Source organism: Perca fluviatilis, chromosome 3 (assembly GCF_010015445.1).
Source record: "Perca fluviatilis chromosome 3, GENO_Pfluv_1.0, whole genome shotgun sequence".
NCBI lineage: Eukaryota > Metazoa > Chordata > Actinopteri > Perciformes > Percidae > Perca > Perca fluviatilis.
Window position 1 is genome coordinate 14,391,778 of NC_053114.1, and position 13,686 is coordinate 14,405,463.

At 39.0% G+C, this 13,686-nt stretch overlaps 1 protein-coding gene across 1 annotated transcript in view; it reads left to right on the forward strand.

Annotated features, from left to right (window-relative positions):
• luzp2 (leucine zipper protein 2) overlaps positions 1–13,686 on the forward strand; it is a 180,135-nt gene that overhangs the window by 108,619 nt on the left and 57,830 nt on the right. The window lies entirely within an intron of this gene.

Genomic DNA, 13,686 nt, shown 5'->3' on the forward strand with positions numbered 1-13,686 from the left:
AGCTTGTTGCTTTCAATCAAAGGTGGACAAACGCTGGCATATATATATATACATATTTCAATCAAAGGTGGACAAACGCTGGCATATATATATATATATATATATATATATATATATATATATATATATATATATATATATATATATATATATATATATATATATATATATATATATATATATGTATATATATATATATATATATATATATATATATATATATATATATATATGTGTGTGTGTGTGTATGTTTTACCGAGCACGTTGTAAACACTGGAGTGTGTCTTTGATCATGATTGTGATCATGACTGTCATGGCGTGTGTTGGTTGAGAAATTCGTCTCTCTTCTCCTGCGATGGATTTCTCTCTGCATGATTGTTGAACATCAGTGCAAAATAGTTTGTTTTCTCTTTGATTCTGAGGGGCTGACACCAAAGTTTTTACCGCTAATGCCTTAGACAGCTGGAGAAAAAAAAAAGTTCTGCTTGCAAATACCATTTGAGCTGTACTGAAGATATGTGACACCACAGTATCTGCTGTTTGCTTGGTAGGAATAAAAATACAAAAATACAAAAAAAAAAAAAACATCAAAACAACATTGGCCCATTAAATGCAACATAGATACTTCGGCAAGATGTTTAAAGTTGGATGTTCCATTGGTACTGTATCTGTGGTTTGTCTGTCAGCTGTGTAACATGAAAAAGGAGGTGGAAAATATCACAATGAAACCTCTGCCGACCAATACTGTGACAAATGAAAGGGAATCATGCAGCGCTAGCCAAATTAGTTGATTTTTACTTAATGTTATAGATGGAAGACTCAGTTCAAAGTGTAACTAGAAAAAGCCTTCATTTCAACCTCTCCGTTTTCAAAAATAACATTGTGCAAAGCTGTCAGTTTTCAGAAAAGTGTTCCTTTACATGTACCCGTGTATATATGCCATCAATGCCATCAAGTGCATGCCAAACCTGTAGGTGGCAGTGTAATGAGAAGCTCAAGCTCACGTTAGCCAATAAGAATCCCGAAAATAGCAACAACAGCAACAAATCACTTCCTCTTTCTCTCTCTCGGCTGCCTAAACCTCCGTTTGTCTCAGTTTACATGCAAACGTGCAAACAAAGTTTTCCAAAATCTCCACTCTGGCTGGATGTTTTAGAAAGAATCGTTTTCAGAGGCGAATTCTCCGTTTGCGTGTAAATGAAGGGCACAAACGAAGGGAAATGTCTCAGTTTTACAAAATAACCGTGTACGTGCAAACGGGGTATAAGGTTGTAAACCTTTTTTTTAACTGACTCCATTTGCACTAGAAATGCAAATACAAATTTGGGCTCATTTTGACTGCATTTCTTGAGCGAACAAGCTTTTGATGTGATTAACTTGTCATCAGGAACCTTAATGGCACAACAAACAAAATGTGTAGCACATTCATAAGCCCTATTTGCACGGGACTAGTATTACCTGTGGACCTCTGGTAATTTGTAATAATCACAGAGGTCATCTCTCAATCCCATGCGAATATGCTATGTCTATAATTTGTCAGTAATTTAGTAAAGGAAAAATTCCATCGCAAATTACGTCCCATATTTTGCCAGACACAGAGGTTCTGTTATAATCAAATGCCAATCAGCATCCCTGTGATTCGGAGTTGCATTGGCTGCGTTGCCAATTATAAATCAAAGTTTTGACAGAGTGGGGGATAATGTCAGTAAATTCTAGGAAAATACAGACTTCGCTGATCCTGTGCGAATGCGTCGCACGAAACAGACTTGGGGGCGTAATTTGTAACTCACATGAGGTCCCCTGGTAATGTTGATGTTTTTTCTTGTGTTTTGAACTGCAGGCAGGCAATTTAATTGCATCACAAGATCATGAGAAATGATGATGAAGAGATTCTAAAACTTGCCATGCCATGCTGTTCACTGCTGCAGTGAGACAACTGAGTTTCGCCAGATGTTCAAATTAATTTGAGACCAATTTTGACTAAACTCTGCTTTGGTAACATTTTCAAATGAAGAACCAAACAATGACATAATGACATAAATTTACTGCGATCAAACCTGCCAGTATGAAGGTTTCTGTGGATATATCAGACATTACAGTCGTCTGTCACAAAAGACAGAAAGGATCAGATGAATCTTCTTTTTTACTGCTTGAGGATACTGTAGTGTGTTTCCCAAATTGTGTTTCTGTCAATATTGATAAAAATGAAGGGCCAAATGAAGTCATACCTGGAGATAGAATAAAAAGGATTAGCATGTAGTTGCACTAAATTTCACAGATTGTGAGGTTTGAGCTCAGGTAATGAGCCAATTGTTTAATGATGAATGTATTGACACAAAAAAGAAAAGTCAATGACATATTTGTTTAAAAAAATAATAATACAAAAAATAATATATATATATATATATACAGTGCCTTGCGAAAGTATTCGGCCCCCTTGAACTTTTCGACCTTTTGCCACATTTCAGGCCTCAAACATAAAGATATAAAACTGTAATTTTTTGTGAAGAATCAACAACAAGTGGGTCCCAATTATGAAGTGGAACGAAATTCATTGGCTATTTCAAACTTTTTTAACAAATAAAAAACTGAAAAAGTGGGCGTGCAAAATTATTCAGCCCCCTTAAGTTAATACTTTGTAGCGCCACCTTTTGCTGCGATTACAGCTGTAAGTCGCTTGGGGTATGTCTCTATCAGTTTTGCACATCGAGAGACTGACATTTTTGCCCATTCCTCCTTGCAAAACAGCTCGAGCTCAGTGAGGTTGGATGGAGAGCGTTTGTGAACAGCAGTTTTCCGTTCTTTCCACAGATTCTCGATTGGATTCAGGTCTGGACTTTGACTTGGCCATTCTAACACCTGGATATGTTTATTTGTGAACCATTCCATTGTAGATTTTGCTTTATGTTTTGGATCATTGTCTTGTTGGAAGACAAATCTCCGTCCCAGTCTCAGGTCTTTTGCAGACTCCATCAGGTTTTCTTCTTCAGAATGGTCCTGTATTTGGCTCCATCTATCTTCCCATCAATTTTAACCATCTTCCCTGTCCCTGCTGAAGAAAAGCAGGCCCAAACCATGATGCTGCCACCACCATGTTTGACAGTGGGGATGGTGTGTTCAGGGTGATGAGCTGTGTTGCTTTTACGCCAAACATAACGTTTTGCATTGTTGCCAAAAAGTTCGATTTTGGTTTCATCTGACCACAGCACCTTCTTCCACATGTTTGGTGTGTCTCCCAGGTGGCTTTTGGCAAACTTTAAACGACACTTTTTATGGATATCTTTAAGAAATGGCTTTCTTCTTGCCACTCTTCCATAAAGGCCAGATTTGTGCAGTATACGACTGATTGTTGTCCTATGGACAGAGTCTCCCACCTCAGCTGTAGATCTCTGCAGTTCATCCAGAGTGATCATGGGCCTCTTGGCTGCATCTCTGATCAGTCTTCTCATTGTATGAGCTGAAAGTTTAGAGGGACGGCCGGGTCTTCATAGATTTGTAGTGGTCTGATACTCCTTCCATTTCAATATTATCGCTTGCACAGTGCTCCTTGGGATGTTTAAAGCTTGGGAAATCTTTTTGTATCCAAATCCGGCTTTAAACTTCTCCACAACAGTATCTCGGACCTGCCTGGTGTGTTCCTTGTTCTTCATGATGCTCTCTGCGCTTTACACGGACCTCTGAGACTATCACAGAGCAGGTGCATTTATACGGAGACTTGATTACACACAGCTGGATTCTATTTATCATCATTAGTCATTTAGGTCAACATTGGATCATTCAGAGATCCTCACTGAACTTCTGGAGAGAGTTTGCTGCACTGAAAGTAAAGGGGCTGAATAATTTTGCACGCCCACTTGTTCAGTTTTTTATTTGTTAAAAAAGTTTGAAATAGCCAATGAATTTCGTTCCACTTCATAATTGGGACCCACTTGTTGTTGATTCTTCACAAAAAATTACAGTTTTATATCTTTATGTTTGAGGCCTGAAATATGGCAAAAGGTCGAAAAGTTCAAGGGGGCCGAATACTTTCGCAAGGCACTGTATATATATATATATATATATATATATATATATATATATATATATATATATATATATATATAAAGTTGGTATGCCTTGAATAATATTTCATAGATACATTTAAAAAGTAACATCTCAGCTAGCAGTTTAATATATATGAATGTTTGATTGTTATCTATTGAATTTCTTCTTGCATGCCTAACTCTGTAAGGGGTAATCAGAGCTAAATGTAGAGACACTTCCACAATCAATCAAGTCATTTTCACAGTAGGAGGTTGCCCATGTTGGCAATACTGTGAGGCAGATTGCTTTAAGTGACTAAATGACCCATAAAGGAGGCCATAATGTGACTTTTAAATGAACAATTAGGGATTACTTTATTCCTAAACATCATCTTGATTTGGAAATAGAACAGGTACCAAGACACTGACAGAGAGGTATGATAATAATCTTTGCTCTGATGTTTGTCAAACGAAGTTCAGTTTTCTGCTAAACCTCATTACCATAAGTCAGTCATCGATGTATACACTAATCTTGCCTAGCTGGCAAGTTGCCAACATTTTTGATCTGAATTAGAGTGAACTGAAATGTAATTGAAGAGACTCGAAAACGAAACGGTAGTATTTTGGTAGAATTGCCATGTAAATGTTTTTGCATATGAACTGAAGTAGCATTGAGGTTAGTCACTGAGATTTACTCTGCAGGCAGGAGGACACAGCAAAGAGCAGTACGAGAATAGGAAGCACCTTTTATAGACCCATTGCCCCCCTATCCTATAAGTGCTTGATTGTTGACATTTTTAAGATTTACCTTTTTTTCCCAGATCTTTATATCTTGGACGCTCGGTTTAAGGGCCTTTATAATCAAATAGGGGCCATTTGTGGTCAACAGTCCAAAAGTCCAAAAGTCAAGTCTGGGAACTTTTCTGACACTGTGACATTTAAGTCATGGCTACGTGCAGAGAATCTTGAGAATCATTACCCTGCATCTATTACACTTGTGTTCTTGTGTGCTCAAAAGTATTTAAGTTATCATTTTACTACCGCAGAGTCTGCGTTCCTCAGTCTTACAGTCTTCCTACCCCAGAATCCACTCTCCTCTGTCTTAGTACCCTAGAATCCACTCTCCTCTGTCTTAGTACCCTAGAATCCACTCTCCTCTGTCTTAGTACCCCAGAATCCACTCTCCTCTGTCTTAGTACCACAGAATCCGCTCTCCTCTATTTTACTACCACAGAATCCGCTCTCTTCTGTCTTCCTACCACAGGATCTGCTCTCCTCTGTCTTGCTACCACATAATCCACTCTCCTCTGTCTTACTACCACAGAATCCACTCTCCTCTGTCTTACTACCACAGAATCCGCTCTCTTCTGTCTTCCTACCACAGGATCTGCTCTCCTCTGTCTTACTACCACAGAATCCACTCTCCTCTGTCTTACTACCACATAATCCACTCTCCTCTGTCTTACTACCACAGAATCCACTCTCCTCTGTCTTACTACCACAGAATCCGCTCTCCTCTGTCTTACTACCTCAGCATCCGCTCTCCTCTGTCTAACTACCACAGAATCCACTCTCCTCTGTCTTACTACCACAGAATCCACTCTCCTCTGTCTAACTACCACAGAATCCACTCTCCTCTGTCTTACTACCACAGAATCCGCTCTCCTTTGTTTTACTACCACAGGATCTGCTCTCCTCTGTCTTACTACCTCAGCATCCGCTCTCCTCTGTCTAACTACCACAGAATCCACTCTCCTCTGTCTTACTACCACAGAATCCGCTCTCCTTTGTTTTACTACCACAGGATCTGCTTTCCTCTGTCTTACTACCACAGGATCTGCTCTCCTTTGTCTTATTACCACAGAATCCGCTCTCCTCTGTTTTACTTCCACAGAATCCACTCTCCTTTGTTTTACTACCACAGGATCTGCTTTCCTCTGTCTTACTACCACAGGATCTGCTCTCCTTTGTCTTACTACCACAGGATCCGCTCTCCTCGGTCTTACTACCGCCGAATCCACTTTCCTCTGTCCTACTACCGCAGAATCCACTTTCCGCTGTCTTACTACCGCATAATCCACTTTCCTCTGTCTTACTACCACATAATCCACTCTCCTAAGTCTTACGGTTTTTCTACCTCAGAATCCGTCTCATCGGTCTTAAAGTACTTTCTAAATTTTGCATCTTGAAAGGGAAGTCATCTGACTAAATTCTTGCATAATGACATACATTATATATCATTGAACACCACCATCAAAGATGCTACGGTAACCTCAAACATGCGTTTTTGGTGGTAGAGGTAACTGTACAATAGTTTTTACAACAAAGTTGTCTGTTTTTATGCAGTACCGATCATCTACCGTTTGTATCCTTTAATATTTAAATTTTAAAGAAAATAAAACTTTGTGCAAAGCAAAGCCAAAATAAAAAAGAAGCTGATAAAAACAGTATTTTGTGGACAGTATTTTGAGCTTGAATTATTTGGTCTGTCATGTTCCAGTACAAAATACAAGGTATTTCTTCCCTGAGTATTAACTTGAGTAATTGCATAGATTATATCACTATATTATTTAATGGTAATATTTTACACTGAGTTTTCAGCTTATTAGGTACACCTATTTGCAATGTAATATGACAGCCCTGCAATAAATCCTATCTTCATGAAGGTTATAATGTTCAGTTTTTGTGTCGACACCACAAGTGTCGAATGAACTTCATGGTCATTTTAGAAGCCGCAGTTTAATTGCGTTATACTTAGGTGTTTCTAGTATTAATATTTTTTGTAATATTTAGTAATATAGTATCATTAATGTACATGAACATGCAACAACAAAAAATTAAGGCAGGATTTATTGCAGGGCTGATGTATTTAGGGTTGGGTAACGAAACGCGGTGCCAATAGGGCATCGGTTCCGACGTAAACGATAGTAACAAGACTGAACGAGAACGAAAATTTCGGTGCCTTATTTCGATGCCTGACTTTATTTTCAGAAGCATCGCTGCACGGGACGCTAAATTACCGTTAGCTTGTAGCTGGATTAAACACAATGGTTAAAATGCTGACAGCTTACGTTAAGCGGTGTAAAGTGTGACTGTATTTCCTTGTAGAGGATTCCAACACCGGGACGTAACAGTCTGACTACAGCTGTCCGTTCCGTTGTTGGAAAAACAACACAGACGTGTGCATTTACTTGAAACTCGCCAGCCTTGTGGTGCATTTTAAGTTATTGTAAAATACCCTTTTCCCATCTGGTGCTTGTTTTTGTCGTTTACCAGCAATTTACTGGTGAAATAAGTAATTGTTATAAGTTATTATTACATTATTAATCAATCATAAAATTTTGACCATTTGGCCTTAGCAATAAACAAGCCATTCTTTAATGTCGCCAACTGTCGTTTTGTGCTCCTTTTTTTATATTTTATATTATATACATTATACATATATTATACACAGTATATTTTGGTTCAGGCACTGGTTCAGGCACCGTTTAGGCACCAGTATCGGAAAAAATCCAAACGATACCCAACCCTAGTTGTATTAGACTGCATTCATGTAGTGTATCTAATAACCTGGCACACCTAACACTTGATTATCAATCCTCTATTATTCTAATGTAATACCATTACTCAGAATTGTTATTCTGAGTAGTTCTGTAAAGTGTATACAAATTCCTGATAGAGCTGAAATGAACATCTGTAAAGACAACCATATCCTTTGTTTACACCAGCATTCAGATTATTTTTATGTCGCACATCACTGTGAATTGTGTTGTGGTGTCAACATGGAAGCTTTATGGCTGCAATTCACGGTGAAGTCATTATCAATGATTTGCTTTCAGGGCTTATTATGAGTATTTTGAGGGAGAATGATTTACAGACTGACTTGGATCCTGCTGGGATTCATCAGGTCCTCGCAGAGCTTTGTAATAGACAGCTTTGCCACACACTCAGCTCCTTGCTACTGATGCTAATGTTTTTTTTTTCTTTCTAAAATGGCTTCCCGTCATTTTCTTTTCCTTTCATGTCTTCCTGATGTAATTTCACTGGCTAAACGGCAGAAAAGAATCGTGCATCAGGGCATTTACTGGATCGCTCAGTGATACTCTTACTGGAAGAAAAAAAAAGTGACAAGCAACTAAAGTGGCCAGAAAATGCAAACTGCATCATTTTATGTGTTGAACAGGACAAAGACAAAACAGATGAAACCACTAAAGTTAGAAGAGGCTTAATTTCATAGTCTAGCAAGTCATGCAGTTTTTTTTTTTTTTTTATTTGAATTACCAATGACTGATGCCATAAAGGTATCCGTTCATTGTGTGCTCCGAATTGAAAAAAAAAGGCAAAGACACAATAAGAAAATAAATTGCATATTCCAAAGGTAGCATATGCATAAGACAAAAAAATCCATCTGTGACTTTTTTAGTAAGTAGTAAATGCCTGAATTATCTGCAAATGCCTGAATTATCTGTCTTATGAAAAAACTTCAAAAATAATTATCCATTTTCATATTATTTCTTTAAACAGCACACTAAGCTGCATGGCATTATTGCCTTGAAGAATAAATGGCTTCCTCGCTCCTCCACCAGTATATTACTCAATGACACAAAGAGGCTCTCATCACCACCAAGACTCTATCACAACTCATTTTACACATATGATCACTGACATGCATTAGGAGCAAAAGTGTACTGACAATAATGGAGGGTTACGGGAAATGGAGTGGGACGGATGATGACATGCAATGTCATTTTTTTTACACCGAATAGACAGATGATGCACAGCCTGATCGATTACACTCACATATCTGAGACAGCAGGCCCGACCTGTTACGCAAGAGCGATGGTGGACTCGACATCCAGCGAGAGTGACAGTGTTTATTGTAAATGAAAAAGGTCTAGTTAGATGGCAATGATCGATTTAAGTGCAGTGAAATGTTATGACAGTACACACAATTACCTATAAGTGTATTTTAGTGCCGATTTGATTGCATGCATCACTCAGAAACTGCATGTGTGATGGGGCTGTAAGCTAAATAATCATTCAAATAATGAACCAAACTCCATCACAACACTGAATGAGTTCTGGCTTTGTGGTTTTATCTAGAAACTTTTGGATGGTACAGTTTACAGCGCTTGTTCCCTTTTCTCAGCTTGTGACCCTTTAAAACAAAGCAATATAAATTTTCCGCACTTGCTTGCAGGTTGCATTGGTCTGCAAATTGTGAAGAGTTAGCCACAGAGAGATTTTCCACGCCATATCTATGAAATTGAATAATTTCTGAGGCATGATGATTCAAAATTATCCAATAATTCACAAGAAAAAAGAAAGATTCAAGCAAAGTCCATTTTTGTGCAACAAAGAATATATATATTTGTCTCCCTTCTTAAGCAGGATTTATGGTTCTCAGTGGCTCTACCCGTAGCCTACGTAAGTGGCCTGATGTTTATACTGGTGCGCTGGTGTCTGCATCGTTCTAGTGTACCTCTTAAATTGAACGGTGACTGGCTAGGGAGCGAGTACTGACTCTAAAGGCATAGTGAGAGAAACAAAGTGTCTCTCAGTACTCAGTACTTTCTGGCCACGGTCAGAAATCAGGAAAAGTTAACCCTCTCCTTGATTAAATGTTGTCAAATGAGAAGGAGAACCAGGAAATGAGTAGGGGGGAAATGCGACGCTACCAAGCCACGGCCAAACGGACCAATCACAGTTGTTGTGTTCTGCATCGCCGCGACGCGTAGTTACATCTTTTGACAGGTGCACGTCGCAGGCTGCGGTGTAGGGTCCGTATCTCTACGTACCTACGTAGGTACCTATGACATGGATTTAACGCAGGATCATAAATTGAGCTTTATGCTGTCAAAAATCTCATGACCCCAAGATTTACCTTGCGATCCTTTTGAGTGGTCCTGACTCTAAGGTTGGAAACCACTGGTAGGAATTCTAGCTACATGGCTACATTATATGCAGTATATGTATGATGTTCCCTTCAGGTGAGTAAATTAAGTTTCTTCTGACCTGAAGTCAAAAATTGTAAAGTAGAAAAAAGTGACTATGTTGGCCTCCAAAGCATGTGGAAACACATCTGTGCAGCTCAATCTGATGTGTGTGTGTGTGTGTGTGTGTGTTGTGCTCTGAATACTAAAAGAAAACATCCATGACATTATGGTGAACTGAGCATGAACTCTAAAGCAAATGATACGTATGACATGGATGCAAATTGAATGATCATTATATTCCTCCACGGTGATGTACATAATGTGAAATTAGCAAGTTGTCTCCTGTTCACCCTTTGAAAGGTGAGCTGAACAGTCAAGCTAACAGCATAGGAAATTGCATTTTCTTTATGATGTACTGTGCAAAACCCTAACGTTACACAAAACATCAAAGCACAGCCTAAAATCACCACAGTTTATTCAGACTTTTCTCACAGAAGTCCAGATGCTGGGATGGTACGGGCATTTAATTTAGATCCAAATAAAATCGGAACAGCAAATCCACGTGTCTCTGGTTGCTATGACAATATGTCAACATAGCAGACAGTGGAGAAGTACCACGATATTATCACAGCCAAAAACTATAGGATTGACCCCCCCCCCAACAACAACCTGAACTGAAAATACAACAGAGCAGCTTCTGACTGTCAATCACACATCAAAGGGAACATCGAGATGAGAGCAGTTTTATATTGGCCGTGCATGCAAAACCAGGAAATAAAGATATAATTTTAGTAGACTAACACGTAGATGAAATCAACAGCAGCTGATTACACTTGTAAGAGCTGATGGCAAGACTACCAATGCAATCAACATCTATTTAGTTACAAATTCAGAGCTTCCTGTCCTTTTTTTAGATCATTATGAATGAGGCAATCAACAGCATAATAAAGCTTTGATGAGGGTTCAAACTTTATTTTATTAAAGTGATGGTTCGGAGTAATTTCACCCTAGGGTCCTTTGCACCATGACCTCGAGCCAAACACCCCCCCCCAGAAGCTTTTTTCAGCTGGGTCGAACATTGGGAGAGTTAGCATAGAGTAGCGTTATCAGCTGAATAGCTTAGCGCAGGGGCTAATGAGCCCACGTTTGTATCTCGTAAATGACCCCACTAATAATGCCCGAAATGATACCAAACTTCTACACTAGTACAAATAGGTTATGCATTCATAAAACGATGGTTTGGAAAGTTTGTAAGTACACCAGTGTTATTTACATAAACTTCTGGTGTACTTACAAACTTTCCAATCCATCGTTTTATGAGTACATAACCTATATGTACTAGTGTGACGCGTTATTATCATTCGGCACGTATTAGTGGGTCATTTAAAGATACAAACCTGGGTCCATTAGCCCCTGCGCTAAGCTATTCAGCTGATAACGCTTACTCTGCGCTCCCAATGTTAGGCCAAGGTGAGAAAAGCTTCTGGGGGTATGAGTTTATGTTCCAAAGGACCCTAGGGTGAAATTACTCCGAACCATTACTTTAAGGAGTAAGATGTGTTGTTTGAAAATGTGCCTGGTTGGTTAGAATTGTTGGTTGGCTAATTTAGCGTCAGATCTCTTTCTAGGCATTTATCTTACACATAATCCTTTTGTCTTTGTCTCACTTTTCATGCAGAGAGCATGTACTTGCATTCCATGACAGTGTGCTCATTTCACACAATTTCCAGCATGAACACAGCTCTGATCTCAGCACTCCACACGGAGCATGGATTCTCCCTCCATCGAGATCAGGGGGAAACCCGGAAAGTTGTCAGTGAATCCTCGCTTTAATACACACACACACACACACACACACACACACACACACACACACACACACACACACACACACACACACAGAGGCCAGTTTAGCATTTAATCAAATGTGGCTCGGGGTAAACCTCTGAGTTAACAGACTGTAGACACGTCTCTTCTCAATCAGTGTCAAAAACGTATTCAGGAGTAAATAACTGCACATTACTGTTTGATAATATGTATCAACCAAACAACAGCGCATTGGTCTTGCTACTTTATACTGTTGAGCAGGGTAAATTTGAGAGAAAAATGGTTTTGTTGGAATCGTGGAACCATTATTTCTTGTGTGCTGCATTAAAGCAACACTAAAGCACTTTTCCCACCTCGGTCCCCCTACAGGTTGTAAGAGGAATTTTCCATTACCGCTGTCGTAATGTCTTATTATGTCTCATTCGACCTACAGATCCGCTACCCGATCTGGCAAACTTGCATAATGTAATGTAATGGACAAATCCACTTCCAACCTGTAGGGGGACCGAAGCGGGAAAAGTGCTCTAGTGTTGCTTTAAATAAATGAGTCTCGGGGTTAAGCTATAATACTGAGTCAGTGTCTGCTTCCCTGACGCTGACAGGAAGCTTGTTCCAAATGGAGAAGCACTGCAACTATCTGCTGCAGCACATAACAGCAGTGCAGAAATAAAAATAAAAATAAAACCATAGGTTACTTTCCCCTGGTTTATTATTAGAGGGAAAATGCTTTTTTTGATTAATTCTTCGTCCGAACCCAAAGTCTGTTGAGTGATTTATTCGCTCCTTAGTGCAAAATAGGCAGTTTTGATTTGTTTACCTCTGCACAAAGAGAAGTAATTGATTTGTCATTCACTGTTCACTTTTGCTGTGCCATTAGAGAGTACAATTAATTAAAAACCTGTGTCTATAAAATACACTTTGGAAATTGTTCCGTAAATTTTCAGGATGCGGAAACTTCTTGCAGCCAATCTATAAAGAGACAAGTTTTGCAGCGAGAGGGTTCAAAGTGAAAGTCTTTGGGATTTAGATGCCATGAGCGGTATGGATAATACCTGCAGTGGATTTGAGTGTTTTTGTGATCTGGGTTATGCTGCAAACTGTGTCATCTATAGCAGAGACTGCTGTGCTGGAGATGTTTTCTGACATTGTTGTTTGTTGATTCATTATCAGCAGGGCCGCTTATGCAAGAGATGGCATCAGGGTGAGGAACTTAGTGAACCATTCCTCATTCGGTTTTATAATGTGTTATTTTTTTTTTTTATTGGAACTGATAACAGAGAGCTGAGGGATTGGCATATATAGTTAGGCCGTATTAAATCCCTGCGTGAGAAGGAAACATAAGGTCTTCCATGGACAATGAATTTGTACATAAACACAGAGAGCAAATCTAGCAGCTTGTGAGTTAAGAGAAAAGCTATTTAGAGAATATTCAAATCCTGAAGTACAGTAATCCGGCCATAGCTTGTCTGTAATGAAATCTGGAGTGGCAGGTAAACCTGAAAGCAGAATGTGTTGGTTCAGTGTCTCGTACTAACAAGAGGGCGTGTTCCTTCTGGGAGCCAGGGGGCGGCTTGTACTAAATCTGCATTTTATTCCACTGCCAAAGTGCTGTAATATGCAAAAAGACAAATTGCAGTTACCGTTCGTGAAATAGCCAATACAGCAATCTTCTTTTATTTACAGGTAATATTTCTCACTTTTACGATTTCCATATATTATTCTCACAGCCTGGGATTGTCCAATTAGTTTGAAGCCATAAACCATTTTCTAACAATATTAGAAATCACAGAAACAAGTCTCTAAACTATTGTCTCACTGCACAGCTGAGGGTTGCTCCATTTATAATGAATTGGTACGTCCAAAATATCTCCACATTAAGCAGCACTCCCTATTCCAGAATG